At 39.4% G+C, this 6,070-nt stretch overlaps 1 protein-coding gene across 1 annotated transcript in view; it reads left to right on the top strand.

The window, feature by feature from the left end:
* LOC118330293 (A-kinase anchor protein 13-like) overlaps positions 1-6,070 on the top strand; it is a 43,500-nt gene that overhangs the window by 31,521 nt on the left and 5,909 nt on the right. The gene's annotated exons all lie outside the window — the stretch shown is intronic.

The raw sequence follows: 6,070 nt of genomic DNA, 5'->3' as shown, positions 1-6,070 counted from the left end.
ATTTCCCCAGTGTGGGATCAATCAAGTCTATCATATCTTTCCTGTCACTCTTCGTTACTGAGTACAGTTCACTTTCTGTACAGGCAATCCGGCGGAGGCAGTGTAATGCTTCGGGGTGATGTTTGGCAGGTAAACCTCGGGTCCTGCCATTCATGTGGATGACACATGACACCTATCTAAGCATTGTTGCAGACCATGTACACTCTTTAATAGAAACAGTTTTCCGCTGAGGGCAGTGACCTCTTTCAGCAGGATAATTCGCTGTGCCACAAGCAAAAAGAGTTTAGGAATGGTTTGAGGAACACAACAACAAGTTCAAGTTGTTAACTTGGCCTCAAAATTCCCCATATCTCAATCCAATCAAGCATCTGTGGGATGTGCTGGACAAACATATCTGATACATGGAGGATAAACGTACAGGACTTAAAGGATCTGCTGCTAACGTGTTGGTATCAGATACCACAGTGCACCTTCAGAGGTCTAGTGGAGTCCATAGCTCAACGGGTCAGGGCTGCTTTGGCTGTAAAAGGGGGTCCTACACATGCATAGTTTGTCACAGTAATAAGAATGAGAACATAATATATTGTGTGTGTTCTCACATGCATTGCATGGCGTCCTGTATAATGGCCCTCCATGTGTTGCGCTCCTCCTTACTGCTGGCCAACACCTCCACCATCTCTGGTCTGTCTGTACCAGCTGTGATCAGAAAGAGACCTGCAGGAGATAAAACCTCCATCAGTGTTTTTCCCATGAACTCAGTCTTTATTTACCCAATTCACTGATTGACATAATTGATTGACATATATACACACATACATATACACACACTTACATACAATACGTACATTGTCAGGTTTATTTGTATTATGGGCCACGTTTAGACTCATATGAGACAGATCAGATTTTTTAAGACTGTGTGAACAGGACAAACCACATGGAATCCCTTTCTTTTTTGATTTGGGTCACTTTCATATGTTTTTGCAATGTGACTTCAACATGAACAGTCATCAGAATACATTAACTTTTATGTCACTCTAGACCTACGGTTGTCATGCGGGGCACTCCAGGAGCCTGACCTGTTCACACTGGAATCTGATATGGGCCACATTTAAAAAACAGTGAACAGCCAAACAAAACAAATCAGATCTGAGCAATAAATCAGAATTGAGTGCTGGTTGAACATAACCATACTGTTTGTCCTACATCCAACATGACCAACTGAGTTGTTTAAAGTTTAAGAAAAGGATGTAACACTGTGTATAAAAAGAAAAGAAAATTACAAAACAAATGCAACAAAGGAGAGAAAGAAAATGACTGACCTCGCTCCTCATTAGCCACTTCTCTGACAATCAGATTCTGTAAAGAGATAACCGTAGAGCGATGGTCCTGAGGACAGAGAGTTCCAAGTCAAACTGAGTCTTCATGAAAATATGGATGGACTGAGCATACATTGTTTATTTAAATTAAAGGTTATACAAACGAGATATAGAACATTAATATAGCAGCAAACAAGTATTTGCTATGTAAATATTTAGTGGTCTCCCTAGTTGATCCCTGAGCATTGTTTACTTCCCCGGTCCAGCCACGTGTGCATGTTAGTGTGAGTCTCTATGTGTGCAGCTGTTGACTTTGAGAATAGTGACTGAAATTGCTGTTTTTCTCATCTACTTCTGTGAATTAAGGATTTATTTCTACCAAACCAGAGTTGGCGAATGTTAGGACTGACAAAAATTGTCTTGGTGAGCCAGGGCGGCTGTGGCTCAGCAGTAGAGCAGGTTGTCCACTAATTGGGAGGTTGGCGGTTTGATCCCCTCTCGCTGCATGTCGAAGTGTCCTTGAGTAAGACACTGAACTCCAAATTGCTCCCGATGCATCGGTATATGAATGATTAGTTTCCGTTCCGGTGAGCAGTTGGCACTTGGCATGGCAGCCGCTACCATCAGTGTATGATGGGGTGAGTGCATTGAGTGGTCGAAAGACTAGAAAGGCGCTATATGAGTACAGTCCATTTACCATTTTATTGTGTGAGTGTTTTATGATCTGGAAGGTAAAATTGTTTGTTTAGGTCTGTGATGCTCGTGCTCTAGTGTGACATGAGTCTGAAAGTCCTATACAGCATCTTTAAATATAAAAAATGCAACATGCTACCTACCAGTGAAGCAAACACATATTTCTGGTCTTTTTCCTGAAGAAAGACCAGTACGTCAGACAGGAGCATGGCATGGACATCTGCAACACCAAGAAACAAAGATGATAGTAACTTCCTGTCTGCTGTGAGGACTGAAGAACAAGGAAAGCATGTGTTTAAAAATGCATGAAGACTGGAAATATCTTGAACCTTTGAGTCTTCCAGCCGTGTTTTTTAGCTGCAGCGCTCCATCATGCAATAGCTTCCTCCCTCTGATCAGGTCTTCTTTAGCAAACATCTGACCACTCTTCATCCTCATGATGGACTTGCTATCAGTGCGACTGGAGATCAAATAAAACGTGTTTACTTTTCAGGCATGTATCCCTTGTCCACACTGACTACGTTTCAATGCACACTAATTTCATTTTCCACTATTCTAAATATTAGCATTTCATAAGTCCATAGCCAGGATTTTAGAAATAATGAGGTCACTTTTGGAATAGGCAATAAGAGACTGTGTGACTGCAGTAAGGTAGGTTAATTGTTTATTCAAAGCTGCTGCCCTGCAGTGTACCTTTATTACAATTTATAAGCCTATTTTTTAGAACATTTTTGTCTCTGAAAAGGATTCTGTGGACCAAAGTTGTCATGTTATGAAAGCATAGTTTAGTTTGTGAGCTCTCATCTGTTTGTGGACTGCCTACTGATCTTTTAGAAGCATGTATGTCGGTTACAGCCCCCTCTCCCAAGGCGATGTTGTGCAGAACAATTTAGCCAACTAACATGCAGTACCTTCACTGCATTCCTCATATGCATACCTGCACATATACATGTACACGTGTACTTTGGCAAACTGTAGGAAAGGCCACATGTACACGCTATACCTGAATAAAAAAGACACCAAGTAAATAAGTGGAGCGTAGATGAGGTGTAAAAACATTCAGGGAACTAACGACAAACGCCTTTTAACCCTGATTCAGTTTTGTGTAGTTAAAGAATGAGTGAATAAATGAGCGCACACAGTACAGTGCTGTTATGCACAGTTGTGTATTGCGTTTACCCTAATGAATAAACCTTTTATTTTTATTATTTTTATCATTTTTTATTTTTAAATCACCTGAATATGACAGAAGGCTGCTACAGTGTAGAGACCTCTATATAATACAAATAAGTTTGGTCAGTTATTTTCTCTATATTCTGCTTGTTTATGAAGGAGACTATGGTACACTAGAATTATTAATAAAATAGCATCTCTCCTGGGCCTGGAGAGAGAGCACAGGTAGCTAAAGAGCTGTTTCTACGTGCCTTCCCCTGCTGATTTTGAGTGATTACTACACCTGAGCTGAAAAAGATAACTAACTCATCACTATCTCATTATCAGCATATATCAGCAGGTGCCGGCAAACCGAGACGGTGCTGTTCCGGCGGGTCAGGGAGAAAGAAAAAGTCATAAAACACATAAAGAATCTAGCCAGGAGCACATTGGATAAGCCTATAGGTGATAGCTGGTTGTCATCAAAAGTATCATGTAGAATAATCACAAAAATATGTGAGATATGCCAATATTATTTGGGTTTTAGGAGCATTTTTTTTACTTGTATACAGCGCATTCAGAATTTGTGTCTCATTTGGGGTTTTTACTGCAGTTTGCAGCACATGGTTTCTTCCTGTTTACAGTCAGCTCTGTGTCAACAAATCAACTAGCCAACAGTTTGCAAGGCTGGAGTAGAGATGAATGCACAAAAGAAAAGCCCACATTTCAGAGGGAGAAACACACCTATTTTTAAACATAATGAAAAACTTAAATATCAGAAGCTTTCTGGATATGTGCAAATATCACAACAACGACCTTATAGGTTATACAAATGAAAGAGGGAGGGATATTTTCGGAATAAGGGCAAAACCCAGAATATTTTGTGCATGAGAACGTAGTCACTGAGTTACAAAGAAGTGCATTGGTGAAACACATTTGGATTGAGAAAAAGGTTCCAGGTGCTTAAATCTGTCAACTTTTGTTCTGCTTGTAATATATATATATATATATATATGTGACACAACTGAGAAAGGTTAATGTCCACATTAGGAAAGGATAAATTGGGAAAACATATAACAGCAATTAACAAGAGGAAGAAGAGTAGAGTATAGAGTATAAGGAAATCTATCATATTGCCTGCTCTTCACTAAATACACACAATTGCTGTTTCCAAGGAACAGATTTAGCTTTGAACCTCAGCTTTTATGATTTTATTTTAGACTCTCTGTGACAAATATGTGGGCTTTTCACCTATTTGTCACAGAGTCACAGAGAGAAAAGGAAACAGTATTAGTATTACTAGTCAGTTCTGTATATTTTACTGCTTTGATGACTTAAATCCTTCCCATCTGCAGATCTAGAAGCTGATACATACATATATTAAACATAACATAAACATTTTTCCCCAGCACAGCGATTATACAGTATGTAGTTTACCTGTAGACCTCCCTCAGTCTCTGTTTCTTCTCCTGCTCATTGACTTTACTGTCCACAGCTGTGATCAGCTCCTTGACACAGCGAAGTGCTTCACAAACATAGCTGTGGTCTTCATCGGAGTCTGTCATAGCAGAGAGGTTACCACATAAAACACTGTTCCTCTTATTCTGTTTCATTATCCCATGTACTGTATGATACTGTGGCCAACAATTCTGTCTCTACTCCATTTATTATACACTGAATTATTATCCATTAAAGATTCTGATTAATACATGTATTAGATCAGATTGTTAATCACTGTTTATTGTTAATGAATAAATGGGCTGTAAGGTAACTTAAAAAATGAGACCTTCCCCAACTTTTCTCTCCTGACCCGAACTTTCGCTTAAAATAAATAATTTAAATAAAAACAAATTCATTAATTACAGTGACATGCATTATTATCAAAATATATATATATGTAAAAAAAAAACAACGTATTTGAATCAAGCCCGACCTGAGCCTGAGCTATGCCAGCAGTTTTAGGACCCAACTTGGCCTTAACCCGACGAGTTGGGTCGGGTCCAATCGGGTTCAGAAAGAGTACAAAACTCTATCTCACACACACTATGATGGCAGTTTTTACACTTATTCCAAATAAACAATACAATGTCCACAAGAAAGTGTTGACTGTGGAGATTTTCAGAGACATGTGACAGGTATCTTCACCCTTACCTTTAGTGTGCTGGAGTATCCTCTGGATCAGAACAGGATACTTGGTGATCCTTTGAGTGACCAACAAAATGCACTCTGGAATACTGAGCCTCCGCACAATGCTGCTACTCATTGTCCTCTGCACAAGCACAAAGATACACAGAGGTCAGTTCAGAATCAAATAACATGCAGATGAACCACAGAAAATATAGAAATGAGCTGGTGTCAGATGAGTGCTGACCTTGATGAAAGCCTGGAAGCGTTTATCTTTGGCATACAGGTCTTTGTAGAGATTGACAGCTTCATTGTGTCGACTGCAGAACTTCCCATAAACTTTGTTGATACTATCAGCACTGGAGCCTGAAAACTGAAATCAAAAACATTCAAATATTTAATTAAATTGAAGTTGTATTGGAGTTGCCAGGTAATAAACCCCTTGACCTTTCTTCTGCCTGAATACTGCTAAGGCCAATGATGCTAATAACAGTTTAAATAAAGTAATTTCACTACTTACTTTTTTTTATTTTTTATTTTTATTGATCCAATCTACAGCAGCATCAACAACTCCCCTTACCACTCAGCCCCTGCCTCAGTTTTCCTTTGTTTCCCCCATGGAGCTATCCTACTTTTCATGGTAGGAATGAAGAGCCTCCACTTGCACCCTAGATCCTGTACGATCCAATCTTGTTAAAGGGGAACTTGGCAACTTTTTCAGCTTAATAAACCCGTTTAGAAATCATTTGGATGGTTAAATGGCCTGTTCCGGTGAAAATGGGGAC

This window comes from Morone saxatilis, unplaced genomic scaffold (genome assembly GCF_004916995.1).
Source record: "Morone saxatilis isolate NCDOM2014 unplaced genomic scaffold, NCSU_SB_2.0 Contig2, whole genome shotgun sequence".
In the NCBI taxonomy this organism is placed as follows: Eukaryota; Metazoa; Chordata; class Actinopteri; family Moronidae; genus Morone; species Morone saxatilis.
This window is presented reverse-complemented; position numbering and strand designations above follow the sequence as displayed.